The sequence below is a fragment of the Meriones unguiculatus genome, chromosome 7 (genome assembly GCF_030254825.1).
Source record: "Meriones unguiculatus strain TT.TT164.6M chromosome 7, Bangor_MerUng_6.1, whole genome shotgun sequence".
Lineage (NCBI taxonomy): Eukaryota > Metazoa > Chordata > Mammalia > Rodentia > Muridae > Meriones > Meriones unguiculatus.
This window is the reverse complement of record NC_083355.1, coordinates 63022070-63042019: the sequence shown is the minus strand read 5'-3', so window position 1 is coordinate 63042019 and position 19950 is coordinate 63022070. Positions and strand designations below refer to the sequence as shown.

The window sequence follows — 19950 nt, the reverse complement described above, 5'->3', positions numbered from 1 at the left end:
GTTCCAGTAGTGAAAGGTCCTTTATTATCTGGACAACTCTGGTGGTCTGATGGCCTGGGTATCACAAAGTTTCCTCCTGTCACCAGATAAACAAGTTTTTAGGGAAGGATGCCTTTGCTTCTCTGGGAATTAATGTTAATATACATTAAACTACGCCTTGCTGAAGTAAGGACAACTATGGCCATGGAGAAACAGGCTTTTCATCCTGCGATCCATTGACTGAGGCAGGATGGTAGTCACAACCTTTACTGCAGAGTGAACACTTAAAAACAATTTTAATTTAAAAAAAAAACAGGATTAAGTCTTTGCTTTTTAAAATAAGTATGTGCAATAAAGTTGGATTCAAGATGGCAGCAGCTGCATGCATCATAAGAACTTTGGAGCAGCTACAAGAAGCCTGAGAGAGATTGATGTAAGATGGTGGCATGGAGAGGACACTGTGCCTGAGGATCAGGACAGCAGTGACTGCACAGCAACCAACAGACTGTGGGATGCAGGGCAGCAGAGACTAGGTTTCCCTTTTGTGAGGAACCCCCACAGTGAGGAAAATAGCAGGTCTGACCTCAAGGAAAAGTTCCTGGGTGTCTGCAGGCACCCAGTCACCAGCATGCAGCTACTCACCTCCACCTGCTTGCTCTACTTGCCATCCCAGACTGAACTGTGGACCCCAAAACACCACAGACTGGGTCTCCCACAGTTGGGGGAACATCAGGATACTCAGCTCTGGAAAAGTTTCTGGGCTCCTGCAGATTCCAGGCTCTAACCTGCAGCTGCATGTATGAGTGCTGCACACACCTCCCACTGATTACTGCTTGGGTACTGGGGTACAGAACTCCATCCTCAGACCTACAGAAGCCTGGGATCCACAGGATCAGTCCTAGACACTGCACCAAGGTGCAACCTGTCACCTTAGCTAAACTGACCACCCTGCAGAGCTCTCTAGTTCGAGAGGGCTACTCCTAGCAAACACAGTGTGTGAGCAGCAGCAGCAGCCCACTAAATTCAGAGCAAGAAGCCCAGCAGCAAGGCAGCTGTCTCCAGGACATCTCCTGGTGAGAGGAGAGCCCCACTGACTACCAACGACCACAGTTACCATGCAGGTCCATATGCCTAAGGTGGCAATTCTTAAGAAACACCACCATTTGGGTGACTATAACCAAAAAGCTGAGGAGGCCTCCTTCAGGAACAACCATCTTCCTGCCAAGGGAATTCTCCCCACCCCTGCCTTCCAGTAGGTACCAGGAACTAACAGCCAACACCTGAGGCAGCTAGATGTGGAGAGGCCAGTGTAAAAGTACAACCAACAAAAGCCAAAGCAATATGGCATCTTCAGAACCCAGTTATCCAGGGACAAGGAGCCCTGGACATCCTATTATAAGTGAAATCCAAGAAGATGACCTTACACCTATGCCTATGAAGAGGTTAATGGAGGAAACAAATAAAAAGCATAAAGAACTAGAGAACTATGGCTATCTGTAAAGAAATACAGGAAGATGCAGCCAAATAGTTTGTGGCCTTCAGGGAATAAATAATTAAGTCACTGAAAGAAATAAAAGAAAGAGCGGAATGTTCAAACAAACAGGTGAAGGAAGTGAAGGAAAAACAGGAAAATGCATTCAGACAGGTGAATGAAATCAATAAAACAGTTCAAGATCTGAAGATAGAATTGGAAAAATTAAATAAAACACAAACAGAAGAAATCACAGAGAGGAGAACCTAGGAAAGAAAACAGAAACTACAAAGGTAAGTATAACCAACAGACTACAAGAGATGGAAGAAAGAATCTCAGGTATAGAAGATACAATGGAAGAAATTGAAATATCCGTCAAAGAAAACAATAAACCTAAAAAGTTCCTGACACAAGCCGTCCAAGAAATCCAAGACAACATGAAAAGACAAAAACCTAAGAAAAATAGGAAGAGAAGAAAAGGAAGATTTCAGTCTCCAGAAAATATTTTCAACAAAATCATTGAAGAAAATTTCCCCAACGTAAAAAGAGAGGCCTAAAAGCATACAGGAGGCCTACAGAGCACCTAATGAATTAGATGAGAAAACAAACAAACAAACAAAAAAACTTGCCACATAATAATTAAAACAGTAAGTATACAGAACAAATAAAAAATACTAAAAGCTGCAAAGGAAAAAGGCCAAGTAACATAAAATGGTAAACCTATCAGAATCACACCTGACTTCTCAACAGAGATTATGAAAGCCAGAAGGGACTGGACTGAAATCATGCAGACCCTAAGAGAACACAGATTTCAGCCCAGGCTATGATAGCCAACAAAACTCTCAGTCATCAGAGATGCAGAAAACAAGATATTCAACAACAACAACAAAAACAACAAATTTAAACAATACCTACCTGCAAATCCAGCATTACAGAAGATATTACATGGAAAAATACTACCCAGGAAAGCAAGCTACAGTCAAGAAAACACAAGAAATAAATAACTTCACTACAGCAAAACTAAAAGTAGCCAAGCACTCTAAAACATTACCAAAGCCAACAACAAAATCAAAGGATGCAACAGCCAATGGTCATTAATCTCTCTCAACATCAATGGACTCAACTCTCCAATACAAAGACACAGACTAACAGAATGGATGTATAAACAAGACCCAACAATCTTTTGCATGCAAGGAACACACCTAAGTCACAAAGATAGACATTACCTGAGAATAAAGGACTGGAGGACGGTTTTCTAAGCAAATGGACCCAAGAAGCAAGCAGGAGTAGCCATTCAACTGTCCAATTAAATAGATTTTTAACTAAAATTAATGAAAAGAGATGGGGAAGGTCACTTCATACTCATCAAAGGAAAATACCACCAAGAAGATATCACAGTTCTTAAGATCTATGCCCCAAACACGAGGGCACACACATTTGTAAAAGAAACATTGATAAAACCGAAACCACACATAGATCCCCACACATTAACAATGGGAGACTTCAAAACCCACTCTCTACAAAGGACAGGTCAACAAAACAGAAATTAAACAAAGAAAAAATGACTCTAACCGAGGTCATTGATCAAATGGACCTAACAGACATCTACAGAACTTTCACCCAAATAAAAAAAAATTTACCTTCTTCTCAGCACCTCACGGAACCTTTTCCAAAATAGGCCATATAGTTGGTCCCAAAGCAAGCCTCAACAGATTGAAATAATACTTTATATTTTATCTGACCCCCATGGACTAAAGCTGGACCTCAACAAGAACAGAAATGGCAGAAAGCTTACACTCATATGGAAACTGAACAACTCGCTACTCAATGACAGCTAGGTAAGTGAAGAAAGAAAGAAATTAAAGACTTCCTAGAATTCATGAAAATGAAGGCACAACATATCGAAACTTATGGGACACAATGAAAGAAGTGTCAAGAGGAAAGTTCAAAGCACTAATCTCTTCAAGAAGAAATTTGAAACATCTCCTATAAGTAATGTAATAGCTCACGTGAAAGCTCTATAAAAAAAAGAAGCAGACACTCCTAAGAGGAGTAGATGTGTAGAAATAATCAAACTTAGGGCTGAAATCAATAAATTAGAAACAAATAAAACAATTCAAAGAATCAATGAAACTAAAAGCTGGTTCTGTGAGAAAATCAACAAGATAGACAAACCCTTAGCCAAACTAAATAAAAGGTAGAGAGACACTATCTAAATCAACAAATATCAAAAATGAAAAGAGGGACATAACAACAGATGCTGAGTAAATTAAAAAAATCTTTAGGTCTTACTTCAAAAACTTATACTACAAAAAATTTGAAAATGTAAATGAAATGGACAGTTTTCTTAATTGATTCCACTTACCACAACTGAATAAAGACCAGGTAAATCAATTAAATAGTCTTATATCCCTTTAGGAAATAGAAGCTGTCATCAAAAGTCTCCCATCGAAAAAAAGCCTAAGGCCAGATGGATTCAGCACAGAATTCTACCCAGACCTTCAAATAAGAGCTAACACTAATACTCTTCAAACTATTCCACAAAATAGGAACAGAAGGAACACTACCAAACTCATTCTATGAAGCCACAGTCACCTTGATACCTAAACCTCACACACACACACACACACACACACACAAAAAAAAAAAAAAAAAAAAAAACAGAAAGAGAATTTCAGGCCAATCTCCCTTATGAACATTGATGCAAAAATACTCAACAAAATACTTGCAAACTGAATCCAAGAACATATCAAAGATAGCATCAACTATGATCAAGTAGGCTTCATCCCTGGTATGCATGGATGGTTCAATATATGGAAATCCATCAATGTAATCCACCCATAAACAAACTGAAAGTAAAAAAAAAAAAAAAAAAAAACAAAACAAAACAAAACAAAAAACTACTTGATAATCTCTTTATATGCTAAAAAAAAAAAGCATTTGATAAAATCTAACATTTGTTTATGTTTAAAGTCCTGGAGAGATCAGGGATGCAAGGCACTTACCTAAAAATAGTAAAGGCAATATACAGCAAGCCTATAACCAACATCAAACTAAACGGAGAGAAAAATTAAATCAATCCCACTGAGACAAGACAAGGCTGCCCACACTCTCCATATCTCTTCAACATAGCTGATAAACACCTTCTGCAAAGTGGCTGGATATAAAATTAAGTAAAAAAAAAAAAAAATCAGTAGCCCTTCTGTATATGAAATTCAAAAGGGCTGAGAAAAAAATTAGGGTAACAACACCCTTTACAATAGCAACAAAGGACATAAAGTACCTTAGTGTGACTCTAACCAAGCAAGTCAAAGACTTGTATGAAAAAAAAGTACCAGTCTCAGAAGAAAGAAATAGAAGAAGATATCAGAAGATGGAAAGACCTCCCATGCTCATGGCTTAACAGGAATAATATTGTAAAAATGGCCATCTTATCAAAGCATTCTACAGATTCAGTGCAATTCCCATCAAATTACCAACACAATTCTTTACAGACCTTGAAAGAAAAAATTCTCAACACCTTATGAAAAAAATAAAAAAAAAAACCAAAATTGCTAAAACAATCCTGCACAACAACAGATCTTCTGGAGGTATCTCCGTCCCTGATCTCAAGCTGTACTTTAGAGCAACATTGCTAAAAACTGCATTGTTTGGCATACAAACCAACTGGTGGAACAATGGAATCAAACAGAAGACACTGAAATAAATCCACACACTTATGGACACCTGATTTTTTACAAAGATGTTAAAATCATACATTGGATAAAAGATAGCCTCTTTGATAAATGATGTAGGTCTAAATGGATATTTACATGTAGAAAAATTGAAATAAATCCATACTTATCACCCTGCATAAAACTAAAGTCAAAGAGGAACAAAAAAACTCAATATAAAACCAGAAACACTAAACCGCTTAGAAGAAAAAGTGGGGAAGAGCCTTAAACAGAACACCAACAGTACAGGCTTTAAGATCAACAATCAACAAATAGGACCTCATGAAACTGAAAAGCTTCTGTAAAGCAAAGGACACTGTTTTCAGAACAAAACAACCATCTACAGGTTGGGAAAGGGTCTTCACCAATCCTATATCTGACAAGAGGCTAATATCCAGTATATATAAAGAACTCAAGAAGTTAAACAGACACAACACAAGTAACCCAATTAAAAAATGGGGTACAGAGCTAAGCAGAGAATTCTCAATAGAGGAATGTTGAATGGCAGAGAAACAAATAAATGCTCAACATCCTTAGCTATGAATCAAAATATCCGGAGGTTTCACCTTAACACCTATCAGAATGGCTAAGATCAAAACCACTGCTGGTGGGAATGTAACCTTATATATCCACTTCGGAAATCAAACTGGTACTTAGGAATAGTGCTATCTCAAGATCCAGCCATACCATTCCTAAGCATATATCCAAAATATGTTCAAGTATACAACAAGAACATTTGCTCAACCATATTTGTAGCAGCTTTATTTTTAATAGCCAGAATCTGGAAACAACCCATATGCCCCTCAATTGAAAACTGGATACAGAAAGTGTGGTACATTTTCACAATGGAATACTACTCAGCAATTAAAAACAAGGAAATCATGAAATTTGCAGGCACATGGTGGGAACTAGAAAAGATCATCCTGAGTAAGGTATCCCAGAAAGACACACATGGCATATACTCATAAGTGGATATTAGACGTATATTATAAAATAATCATACTAAAATGTGTACACCCAAAGAAGATAAGCAAGAAGAAGGACCCTGGGTAAAATGCTCAATCCTCATTCAGAAAGGAAAAAAGGATGGACATCAGAAGAGGGAGAAAACAGGAAACAGGACAGGAGCCTACACAGAGAGACTCTGAAAGACTCTACCCTGCAGGGTATCAAAGCAGATGCTGAGACTCATAGTCAAACTTTGGGCAGATAATCGTATGAAAGAAGGGGGAGATAGGAAGACCTGGAGAGGACAGGAGCTCAACAAGGAAAGAAAAAAAAATCTGGGCACAGGGCTCTCTTCTGTGACTGATACTCTAACCAAGGACCATTGTTGATGACCTAGAACCCCTGTACAGATGTAGCCATGTCAGCTAAGTGTCTAAGTGGGTTCCCTAGTAATGGGAACAGGGACTGTCTCATGTACCCTAGTAATGGGAACATGAACTCAGTCGCCTACTCTTTGATCACCTTCCCCTGAGGGAGGTGCACCCTTACCAGGCCACAGAGGAAGACAATGCAGCCAGTCCTGATGAGAATTGATAGACTAGGATCAGATGGAAGGGGAAGAGGACCTCCCCTATCAGTGGACTGAGGGAGTGGCATGGGAGGAGAAGAAGAAAGGAGGGTGGGATTTGGGAGGGGATGGAGGGGGCAACAGCCCGGATACAAATTGAATAAACTGTAATTAATAAAATGATAAATAAATTTTTTAAAAGTAAAACACAAAAACAAAAAAAGAAGCCTGAGAGGCCCATGAAGGCTCAGAGGAAACACACTGCAGCAGAGCACAAGTCTTCAGAGAGCACACTATCTTCAGAACAACTAAAAATGCCATGTGTTTGGGGAATATGTTTTGAAAAAGCAGTTTCATGAAAATGAAGAAAATAAAGATGGCTGAGCAGAGTTCCATGCATGGGGCAGAGAGAAGTGAAACTAGAGCCATAGCAGCTGGCACTGTTGGAGGTGGATAAGGATTCATTTTCTTTTCAGGGCCTCCTCAAAAGACCTCCATGTTCTGTATTGTACCGGGAGGCCATGGTGGTGTCCATGGTCCTTGCATCAGCCAGAAATCATGTGGGAGTGCATGTTCTCTTAGCCTCTACACCAAAAGGAAGATACAGTCTAGACAGGAAGACATTGAAGAGAGTTCTTAAAAATTGTGATTAAGTGAGTATATACCATATGTGTCTTTCTGAGTTTCCTCACTCAGAATGATCTTTTCCAGTTCCCACCATTTGCCTGCAAATTTCATGATTCCCTTGTTTTTAATTGCTGAGTAGTATTCCAATGTGAAAATGTACCACAATTTCTGTATCCACTCCTCCATCTAGGTTGTTTCCATCTTCTGGCTATTACAAATAAAGCTGCTATAAACATAGTTGAGCAAATGTCTTTATTGAATGGTGGGACATCTTTTGGGTATATGCCTAGGAGTGGTATAGCTGAATATTGAGGTAGCACTATTCCTAATTTTCTGAGAAAATGCCAGATTGATTTCCAGAGTGGTTGTACAAGGTTACATTCTCACCAACAATGGAGGAGGGTTCCCCATTAGTGGATATTAGCCATATAATATAGGATAAACATACTAAAATCTATAGTCCTAAAGAAGATAAACAAGAAGGACACTAGGAAAGATGCTTAATCCTCATTCAGAAGCACAGACAGGATAGACATTGGAAGTAGGAGAGGACAAGGAACAGGACAGGAGTCTTCCACAGAGGACCTCTGAAAGACTCTACCCACCAGGGTATCAAAGCAGATGCTGAGACTCATAGCCAAGCTTTGGGCAGAGTGCAGGAATCTTTAGGAAAGAAGACGGAGATAGAAAAACTTGGAAGAAACAGGAACGCCACAAGGAGAACAACAGAGCCAAAATACCTGGGCACAGGGGTAGCCTGCAGGGACTGATACTCCAACTAAAGGCCATGCATGGAGAGGACCTAGAGGCCCTGTTCTAAGGAAGCCCATAGACTGCTCAGTTTCCAGGTATATTCCCTAGTAAGAGGTACAGGGGATGTCTCTGACATGATCTCTGGGTCAGCTCTTTGATCACCTCCCCCTAGGGGGTTCAGGCTTGCCAGGCTTGGGGGTTGTTCAGATGATGTAGCCAGCTTTGATGAGACCTGATAAGCTAGGGCTAGATAGAAGGGATGGAGTCCTCCCCTATCAAGTGACTAGAGAAAGGGCATAGGGGTAGAAGAGGGAGGGTGTATAGGACTGGGATAAGAGGGAGGGCGCTGCAGAGTGGATACAAAGTGAAAAAATTGTGATAGATAGGTAGATAGATAGATAGATAGATAGATAGATAGATAGATAGATAGATTAGAAAAAAATTATGATCAAGGTGATGAAGTATAGAGCTCTTCAAGACTGATGGCTTCTGTTTGGGGGTGGGACCAGGGTTTAGCAAGGTTGAACTCAATTATCTTTAAGGGCCTTGGCACTGAGACTTTGACCATGTTCCAATGAGTATATGAACAACACATATCTGAATTTCTGAATTGATTTATTAAAAAAAATTTTTTTGAGTGTGACACATGGATAGGAATGTAAACCTGGGAGCAATGGAATAGGAGTGTAATGTGTATTGTAGGAAATTCCCACATAATCAATAAAAATAATATGTTGACAATTTTTACAATGACTTTTAACAAGCAGAAAAGATTCCTTTAAAGGAGGGCAGAGTTTTACATTGTAAGGCATGCTTTCCAGGAACTCATTATGTAGCAGAGAATTCTAGCCATGAACTAGTGGTTACCCAGCTACCTCAGACCCCATGACCTCAGGTGGCACCTCTCAACAAGCAGTCGTGGCACTAACTCTATTTTTAGAGAATTTGTCTGGAGGACCACAGCAGGAAACACAGCTGCCCTTGTGCCCTAGACAGGTAACACAGACCCATTTCTCTGCCCTGAAGGCCCAGCTTTAACTGTAAACCCCAGGACCAGGAGGGTTGCTCACTGACCACTGAATGGGACACAGTTCCCTATCCAGCCAGGTCAAGGCAAACTTGCTCATAGAGGGTTGGCAAAAGGAGCAGCCAGTTTCCCTCACATTCCAACTCTACTGCTGAATAGCACTGACATTCAAATGTTAATGTGGAAATTTGAATGGAAGGAGGCTGGCACAAAGAAGCATCTTGTGTCTGAGAGCTCCTGTCTACAACCCCAGCTCTCTTTGTTTTTGTGGTAAAGTGATCAAGAACTAGCTGGGTGCTTTCTCTACACTGTCCTCCCCTAAACACTCAATATCTTAGTGAGCACAGAGACCAGCCTGTTGGTTATTCCACTATGGAATGTGAAGATCCATTCAGCGAGAGAGGAAAAGCTCTGCCCAAAATCATAAGCAGAGATACATCAAGGATAAGACTGATGTTAGGGAATCAGATCCTAGTAGTACTTTCCTCATGTTTCCACACTGACTGGACTCCTCAAAGTATATGTGAAAATTGGATGGAAGAAATGGTTAAAAGTGTTTTTCCTTACCAGATATTGATGGTAAACACAATTATAAGAATCACATAAAGGGATAAGAACACTGTCAATTTTCAGAGAAAAACGAACAAGCAATCAAACAACCCACATGTCCAGGGTCAGAGATACTGGACTGTGAGGAAAATTAGGTTTGTCAGCATTATAAGGATCACAAGACTATTCAGGTGGTAAATAGCTAGGATATAGATGTATCATATAGCCACACCAGTAGCCCTATCCCAAGACTTCTAGGAAAAAAAAAAATCAAATAGAGATGTAGAACTGCATTTTAGTGAGTTCATGTCTTTTCTCTGTAGCTTTATAATTTCTTACAGTTACGAAATTTGGTCTGTGTCTAGTGAAAGACATGATTGCGAAGATAGGACAGCAAATTTAGCTTCCAAGCCAATCATGAAGAGACACAGGGTCACAATGATTCCCTACAATTCATGAATTTCCCAAAGGTTAGAACAGAATAAAGACCCCAGCACTGTCCCTTATCACTTGGAGACCCCTAAGCAGTATGTGATCAGGAAGAATTCAATTCTTCCTTCAGGAATAATTTTGACTTTTTGGCAGGAACTGGCTTATAATTCACAATTAATTCTAGAATTACCATGAACCAGCACCAGTCGTTGTGTTTCAGCAACCAGAATGCCGCAATTTCACCCTTGAGTCCAGCTCAGCTAAGAACTATTACTACACTATATTTATAGAATGCTAATATTTGTAATTTTAAGGCATCAGCAGACTTCAGTAAGTCATCAGAGAAACACAAATAGCAAAGATATCTTTTCTGTTACTGAGTCCCCTCAGAACTCATTGCTAGTGTGGAATAGCACCAACTGTCAAAGAGTACCTTGCCCCTCAGTTCTCCTTTTCCATACACTGATCTCTCTCTGTTTCAGACAAAACAGTCCCTAGAACTCTCTGGTTTCCTTCTTTTTTCCCCTCTTCTTAAAGACTCAATACACCAGCAAACCCTAGACCCTGACAGCTTATTATATCAATAAGAATGTGAAGGTACATTTAGTGAGTATGTGAGTAACTGCTCAGTGGAAAGTCACAATCCTAGGGAATTTCAGATCCAAGACCACAGTGGGAGACCATGTTGTCATTCTGTACATTCCTTAATCCCACATCATTTTGAAGCTTCCCAATTTAGGAAGCTTTCCAATTAAATAAACATTAAAGTTTCATTTCCTACCTGACATTGTCACGGAGGGAAATAGGAGTAAAGGGTATAGGATCTGGATAAAGGGACAGGATAAAGGCTTGTTGGATTTCACAAGAAAAAGTCAGGTGTGCACAGGATCAGAGATACTGGACACTGAGGAGTTTGTTTACTCGTCTCCATGGAAACCTCAAGATTCTATCAGGTGCTGATTGGCTAAGAGCAGGAATGATGTCATGAAACAGGTAAAAGCCAGTAATAGTTTCAGGAGCCATGTATTCAAAGGGCCAAGTGGACACCTTTCTTGAGAGAAAGGCTGAGCAGCCTTACAATGCCTCAATCTGGGCAGCTGAAAACACACAACCCAGAGATGACAGTTCATGTTTCCAAGATTTTTAATTCATGGAAAGTATCACATATTTCTTTCAAATAGTTATTAAAAAAGTCACGTGTCATTGACTTTCACATTATCACAGATTTCATTACTATTTGTTAAATGCACAGATATTTCCTTAGTCATTTAATTACTTACTGTGAAAATGCCCCATGACCAAGGTAACTCTTTGAACACTGTTGGTGTAATGTTCTTTTGGAATGTATACATTTTATCCTTGTTCATTCAAGTGCTGATTTCTCTACCCCACTATCTGGTTTCAATCTGGAAACTGCATTATGATGCCTAAGTATGTGTAAACATGCCACCATTTGTTCTCTATATTGTCAATTAAGCAACCAGGCACAATGTTGAACAATGGAGAGGACAGGGTGGGACATCCGGGTCCCAAGTGGGAAGAAGAGGAAGAGAGAGGAGAGGAGAAGTCTTGGAACCACTTGAAGAAATGAACCAGACCTAAGATATGACTAAAAGCAAGTATAATGGGTGAAATCTGAATGGTAGGAAATTGTGTGAGCTTGGAGGTTTAGGATGGAGTAACTATTGCCCAGCATTGTGTTGGTTAATTAAATAAATCCTTGTCTCTGTGTGATGATTTAGGTATACTGTGTTGTAGGAAGTTATTAATATTTACTATTGGTTTATCTTCTAGTAATGCTTGCTGTTAATCTTAAACAGCTGTATAACCAAATCACCACAGAGACACGGTTTTTAGTTAACCTTGATCACTATGTTGGGCAATATTTACTCCCTCCTAAACCTCCAAGCCCTCAGTTTCCTAACATTTAGATTTCCCATATTATACTTGCTTTTTGTGAAATCTTAGGTCTGGTTCATGCTCCACGTCCTCCAAGATCTCTCTTCCAGCTCTGCTCCTAGCTCTCCTCTCGCCCCTTCTCCTCCTTCTCCTCCCACTCCTCTCTAGCTCCTCCCCTCTTTCCTGTCCTCTGGCTCCTCCCATTGCACAACATTGTATCTAGTTGCTTTATTTTGTCCTGTTTACATAAGCGTTGAGACAGGAAGCTTATAATGAGTATCACAATGCAATATACGGATTGAAACCAGAGAGTTGGGGGTGGGGAAATCAGCATTTGAATTAACAAGGGTAAGGCATATACATTTTAAAAGAACATTATACCAACAGAGGTGCTTTAGGAATAACCACTATTTAACTAAAAGAAAAATCAATAGTAAATATTATAAGCCACAACAAATGGCACCCAACTAATCTAAGTATCCACACCCTTTAAATCATACTTTATCATAATTTGGTAGGGGGGGAGGGGGAATAAGCTCCCACTGATACAACCCAGACTTAAAACCTAAAAACTCCTAGGTCAATTACTGTCTCTTAAGAGAGACTCTTAAACAGGTCCTGGAGCAAAAGACAGCCTACTGTGGGCAGACCTGAGACTTTGTTATGCCAGGATTATGAGACCCTCAGAGACCACCAGGAAACCACTCAACTCAATGGAAAAGCAAGAGAGCTTTATTACGAGAATGATCAAACTCGGGATCCAAGTCTCACTGACTCAGCAGTAGAGAAGTGGTACTCTGAGCCCTGGGTGAACAGAGTTTTTAAAGGGAAAAATCGCAAGCAGGGGGTTTCCATGACAGCAAGAAAGGGGGATCATGCCTTGGCATTACAGGATTGGGTAAAAGTCATAGTGGCAAGGTGACCCTCTAGCTGAGGCACATAATCACAATTGCCATTCTTCTAAACTACATCTGGAATGTTGGAGAGAATTTTCCCAACCAATTCTCATTGATTGTTGCCAGGGAGATTGTCTCTGTTTTCTACCAAGTATTTTTACGTGATATTTTCTGGAAGCTGTTGCTAGGAGAGTTAACTTTCTTTTCTGCCAAGTGCACATTCTGTGATACTTCCTGGTACCTGAGTTCAGCCCCCAGTCAAGACAGCTTCTCATTTCAAAATGGAGTCACCCAAGCTAACTTAAACTCTTCAACTTAACAAAACTGGCTGCTCTTACAGTCTCACAGAAGGGGTACAGGAGCATAGCTGGCTCAGCTCAGCTCAGCTCAGTAGCCATGGTGGTAAAGAAATGAACTGGAGACAGACAGACCTCTAGGCAGAGTTTGGCCTAAAACTGCATCTAAAATTAAAAATGCCATGGCAGAGGATGTTTTAATCCCATTTGGCTTTGTTTTGATTGTCATAGTCATATATCTGGTTGCAATATGTTTAATGGTGATAGCTGTTCTCCATGCCTTCTCCAAGAAAGTTCAAGGAGAAAATGGAAAAAAAAAATCCAAGGAATGGAATACTAAGTTACAGACAATAGAAAGGGCATTCTTTCTAATAAAAACTGGATAAATAATGGCTAAAATTCAAAGCTGTCTGGGTGCAAGATACTTGTCAGCTCTAAATTCCAAAAAAATAACCAACTGGGCTTTTCTTGTTACAGCGTAAATTGGCACAACTGACTCAAAACTTAAAATTATCTTGTCTCTTTGCTTGATTTTCATTTAAAGGCTTTGAGTTATAATGATATTAATTTGAAAAAAATTATATTTGAATAAGTTGGTGAAGGCACATGACCTTATTCCCAACACAAAGTAAAAAGAAACAGGCAGATCTCTGAGTTACATAATAAAAGCCAGGATGACAAATCCTGCTGTTTAGCCACTTGCAGAGATAGTCTAAGATTCAAAATGGCAAAATTTTCCTTAAGGTTATCATGTAAATTCTTTTTTTCTTAATAGTAGATGTAATGTCCTTGCTGATCTGAAAGGTTGGATTCACATCAATTTTAGGTTTATGTAAAGAGAAATAATGTCACCCTGCTTTGGAAGCTAGATTATCTTTTCAAATGTGAGACATTTTCAAAGGGCACATATGTTGGTCATGCCTGAAGCAAAAGAGACACAGGAGGCTTACAGGTGGCAAAGTACACACCAGCCTAGTTAAATCCTAAAAATTCAAAAATTAAAATTCATATATTTAAAAGGCAGAACAGTCCATCCCATATCAAAAAGGGGACAAGCCAAAGATAACCAAAGCAAATGTAAAAACCCAGGTATAAGATGCCTAGAATATGGTTAAAAGTTAAAGGTAAAAGGGTATTTATATAAAATTTGGCTATAAAGGCATAACTGCTGATTCTGTATAAAAAGGGGCAAGCCAAAAAATAGCCACAACCTATGTAAAAATCCAGGTACAGATGCCTAGGGTATGCTTACATGCTAAAGGTAAAAGGGAGTTTATATAAAGTTTGGCTATAAAGGCATAACTGCCCATTCTATATAAAAGGGATAGGACAAAAAATAGCTACAACATATAAAAACCTAGGCTTAAACCTCTAAACAGGTACAAGATGCCTAGGGTATGCTTAAATTCTAAATTAAAAAGGAGTTTATATAAAATATACTTAAAACATGCTTTTTGTATTGCTCAAGGCAACCAACTTTTCTCTTTAATGGGAGGCCTTCTCTCAGGTGATAGGTAGCAGCTTGGCCTAATACAACAGGCACCCAAGAGCCCCCAAAAAAGATATTTGAATCTATACAACCTTGTTTTGATTTCAACATGATAATGATTATATATTCAATAATAATGGCAACTTATATTGCTGATCCTTTTACATGGGAACAACTCTGAAACTGATGGAGACATAAAATATGTCTCAAGCTAGAACTTCAACAGTACATGGCCAATAATCCTTGGCAACAATATCCTTAAGATTTATTATGCCATTCTTTTGACATAGATAAAATTGGTTTACAGTTTAGTTTCATCTTACACATCTCATACATTTATAATTTTAGAACTGTATAATGCTTGTGAGTAATTATATGTTTGTAGAACAAAAGGACTGGACACTGTAGACCTTGGATTAAACCTGACAGAATCCTCCTTCCAGCATGCTGAGACATCGACACATCTGTTCCAGCATCTTGCATGTTCCAGCATTCTGCTTGTTCCTGCCCCAACTGCTTCAATTGTTGTTTCTCATCAAAGCCTGTTCCCAAGAGAGCTTTGAAGAAAGATACTAATCTTGATTGGTCCAGCATTTCAGACTGTTCCAAACAGGACTTTTATTAAGCCTAAAATTTTCCACATTCAAAGACTGGACCACAAATGCTATTGCTTGCTTAATTAACAATTTTTTCCCAATTCTTTGGGGGCACCCTAACAGGATTTCTGCATGTCCAAAATGTCAGCTAACAGAAATCCATGAGAACGACATCTAATTTCCCTTCAGAAGGGTAGGTACGGTTTTGGTTGTTTTCTGTGTCTATGAATGTTTATTGTCATTGGGAGTTGTTTATAAATTATTAATGGTCTCATTCAGAAAGAAAAAAAAGGTTAAACTCAGGGATTTCTCTCTTTTCCTTTTCCTTTTCTCTATCTTTCTTTGTTAGATAAGGAGAAAGGGGGTTGAAAAGAAAGAAAGGGAAATACAGGGATATCTTATAAGAATAATAAGACAAAAGGTAGATTATTGAATCTACTCAACTTAGGGTTTCATTTGTTATTCTCAAATAAGGTTAATTTTAACTCTAGTATAGGGTTTTGCATATTGATGGAAAAAATAAGCCTATTTTTGTTACATTGGTATACGCTTTAGTATATTGATACAAAATCAAGGTTACTTCCAATACTTTTAAACTGCTATTAAAAACTGTTTAGGGTATTAGGTGATGCAAGATAATTGCTAGTTAATCAAATCATAACCATCTCAGACACTAGTGTAATTTATCACAGGAGTGTACATCCTAGGTTTAACAGATAGATATGATTTTGTAGACGGATTGATACATAAAGATAGGTAGTCTTCAAAAACTTCAGAGCCCTACAGAATATAGCATTTAAAAATGTCTTTATTATTTTAAAGATTCTTTGATGAGACAGGTCAATTAAATAAATCCTTGTCTCTGTGTGATGATTTAGGTATACAACTGCTTTAGGACTAACTGCTATTTAACTAAAAGATGAATCTATAGTAAATATTATAACCCACAACAGAACATAAAGCATTTGACTGGGATCTTGCTTATAGTTTTACAGAATCCATCCCTGATGTCATGTCAGCAAGCAATCATCTTGTTGTCATCCTTCAGCAAAGCTGAGAGTTTTCATACTGAACCACAAGGGGCAGGTAGGGAAAGAGAGACAGAGACAGACAATAACAAAAACAGAAAGAGACAGAGAGACAGAAACTCCAATCTGTCTGGTCATTTCCATTGGCATATTAAACCTCAAAGCACACCCTCCTATAATACAACTCAAATAGGAATTATATTGTCTAACAAGGCTATACCTCCTAACCCTTCCCAGACAGTTCCTCATTGGGGACTAAATATGCAAACATATGAGCTTAACGGGGACATCAAAATTCAAATCACTAAGAAGTGGAAGAAAATGGAGGGAGACCTCTAGGCTGAATCAAAATACTCATCGTGATAGTTTGTCATTCAATATAATGATTAAAGTCACAGCAACTTTCAAGAACCACAGGACAGGATTGACAATCTCCTTTGGGGAAAATGTGGAATATTTAAATCATGGAGTATTATTCAGGTAAAAAAAAAAATGACAGTCATGATATTTTCAGGCAAATGGATAGAACCAGTAAAAATCATCCTGGGTGAAGTAACTAAAATGCAGAAAGATAAATATGGCACATATTCACTTATCTATGGATATTATTCAGTAAATGATTAATAACCAACCTGCAATCCATACAGCAAGAAAGGTTAGCTATAGAGGAATGAGCTAGTAGATGACACTAGGATCTCCCTGAGATGAGGAAATAAAATATATTTTACAGGCGGACTGGGACTTGTGGGGGAAGGGAATTGGTGGATGAGGTGAGGAGTGGCAAAAGAGATAGGGTAGAAGAAGTGAATCCTTGATGATACAGCTTGAATGTGGAAACTTACTGAGGAGGAAACTTCCTGAAATAAAAGAAAGAGATGCTAACGAGTTCTCCTAACTATGGGGGATGAAGTTCCAATAAGCCATCTATAGTGATCAAACCAGTCTTCCACTAGTGGGATGGGGTTGCAGTTAATTGAGTTGTTGGGCCAGGGCATCCTACAGAAATTTTCAAACAACCCAGGCTGTTGTTATTAAAATATATTTCTCTCTGTCAACGGATAGATCAGTGCCATATTCTTCCATCCACAGAGATGCTTGTTCTGCAACAAGTGGAATTGAATACGGAGACCCACAGTAAGATATGATGCAGAGACCTTAAAACACACATCTCTAAATGGAATTTCACTATAAAATTCTCCCTCCCCTCAGAGCTCTGGGAACCCTGCAGAAGAGGAGGCAGTAAGTGCAGAAGTAGAGAGAATGGAAGAAAAAGGAGGCAACAGAAGAAGATGATGCAGCCAGCCTTGATGAGATCTGATAAGCTAGGGCCAGATAGAAGGGGAGGAGGCCTTCTGTATCAGGGGACTAGTGAAAGGGCATAGGGGTAAAAGAGGTAGGGGGGTGGAACTGGGAGGAAGAAAAGGAGGGGGCTCCAGAGAGGACATAAAGTGAATAAATTAAAATAAATAAATAAAAAGAAGAATGTGATCAAGGTGATGAAGTATGGAGCTCTTCAGGACTGATGGCTTCTGTTTGAGGTTGGGGTCAGGGTGGGATAAGGTTGAACTCATTTATCTTTAAGGGCATTGGCACTGAGACTTTGACCATGTTCCAGTGAGAATAGGAACAACACATATTTGAATTGATGTATCTTTTTTATTTATTTTGAGTGTGACACATGGGTAGGAATGTGAATCTTGAGCAATGAAAATATTGTATAAAATTCCCACATAATCATAAAAATAATTTGTTGACAATTTTTACACTGATTTTTAACATGGAGAAAAGATTCTGATAAAGGAGGGTAGAGTTTTACTTTGTAAAGCATACTTTCCAGGAACTCATTATGGAGCAGAGAATTCTAGCCATGAACTAGTGGTTACCCATCTGCCTCAAACCCCATGAGCTCAGGTGGAACCTCTGAACAAGCAGGGACCACAGCAAGAAACACTGCTCTCGTGTCCTAAACATGTAACAGACCAATTTCTCTCTTCTGAAGGGCAAGTTTTAACTATAAATCCTAAGACTAAGAGGGTTGCACACTGACCACTGAGTAGGACACAGCTGCCTATCCAACCAAGTCAGGCAAGGCAACCCTGGTCATAGAGGGTTGGCACAGTGCCAGCTGTCAAATAGTACCTTGCCCCTCAGTTCTCTTTTCACATACACCATTTTCACTCTCCCTGTTTCAGCCAAAACAATAGCCCAGGAATTCTTGAGTTTCTTTCTCTTTCCCCTGCTCTTAAAGACTCAATACCCAGGGAACCCTACACCCTCCAGCCAATCATATCAAAAAGAATGTGGAAGTACATTTAGTGAGTACATGAGTAACTGCTCATTGAAAGTCACAACCCTAGGAAATGTCAGATCCAAGACCACAGAGGGAGACCATCTTGTCATTCGGTACATACCCCTTAATCCCACATCATTTTGAAGTTTTCCAACTTAGGAAGCTGTCCAATTAAATGAACATTAAAGTGTCATTTCCTACCTGACATTGTCACGGAGGGAAATAGGAGTAAAGGGTATAGGATCTGGATAAAGGGACAGGATAAAGGCTTGTTGGGCTTCACAAGAAAAAGTCGCGTGTGCACAGGATCAGAGATTACTGGACACTGAGGAAAGCTTGTTTACTCATCTCCATGGAAACCTCAAGATTCTATCAGGTGCTGATTGGCTGAGAGGGAGAATGATGTCATGAAACGGGTGAAAGCCAGTAATAGTTTCAGGAGCCATGTATTAAAAAGGCCAAGTGGATACCCTGTTTGAGAGCCCTACATGCATCAATCTGGGCAGCTGAAAGCACACAACCCAGAGATGACAGTTCCTGTTTCCAAGATTCTGAGTTCAGGAAAAGTGCCACATATTTCTTTCAAGTGGTCATTAATGTGTCATTGACATGTGACTTTCATATTATCACAGATTTCATTACTATTTGTAAAATGCACATATATGTCCTTAATCATTGAATTACTTACTGTGAAAATGCCCCTGACAAAGGCACCTCTTTGAACGAAAAGCGTTTAATCAGGACCTTGCTTACAGTTTTAGAGTTCATCCATGATGTCATATCAGCAAGCAGTCATCTTTTAGTCATTCTTCAGCAGAGTTGAGAGCTTTCATACTGAACCATAAGAGGCAAGCAGAGAGAGAGACAGAGAAAGAAAGAAAGAAAGAAAGAAAGAAAGAAAGAAAGGAAGGAAGGAAGGAAGGAAGGAAGGAAGGAAGGAAGGAAGGAAGGAAGGAAGGAAGGAAGGGAGACAGAGGGGACAGAGACTCCATTCTGTCTGGTTACTTTCATTGGCATATTAGACCTCAAAGCACACGCTCCTATATTACAACTCAAATAGGAAGTATATTATCTAACAAGGCTATACTTCCTAACCCTTCCCAGACAGTTCCTCATTGGGGACTAAACATGTAAATATATGAGCTTCATGGGGACATTCCAATTCAAATCACCAAGAAGTGAAAGAAGATGGAGGGAGACCTCTAAGCTGAATGAAGATAGTCATCCTGATAGTTTGTCATTCAATATAATGATTAAAGTCACAGCAACTTTTAAGGATAAAATGACAGGAATGACAATCTCCTTTGGGGAAAATGTGGAATATTTACATCATGGAGTATTATTGAGGTTAAAAAAAAAAAATGACAGTCATGATATTTTCAGGCAAAT

The 19950-nt window shown here is 39.1% G+C and overlaps 1 protein-coding gene across 1 annotated transcript in view; it reads right to left on the bottom strand.

Annotated features, from left to right (window-relative positions):
• LOC110564177 (STAM-binding protein-like) overlaps positions 1–19950 on the bottom strand; it is a 53952-nt gene that overhangs the window by 14921 nt on the left and 19081 nt on the right. The gene's annotated exons all lie outside the window — the stretch shown is intronic.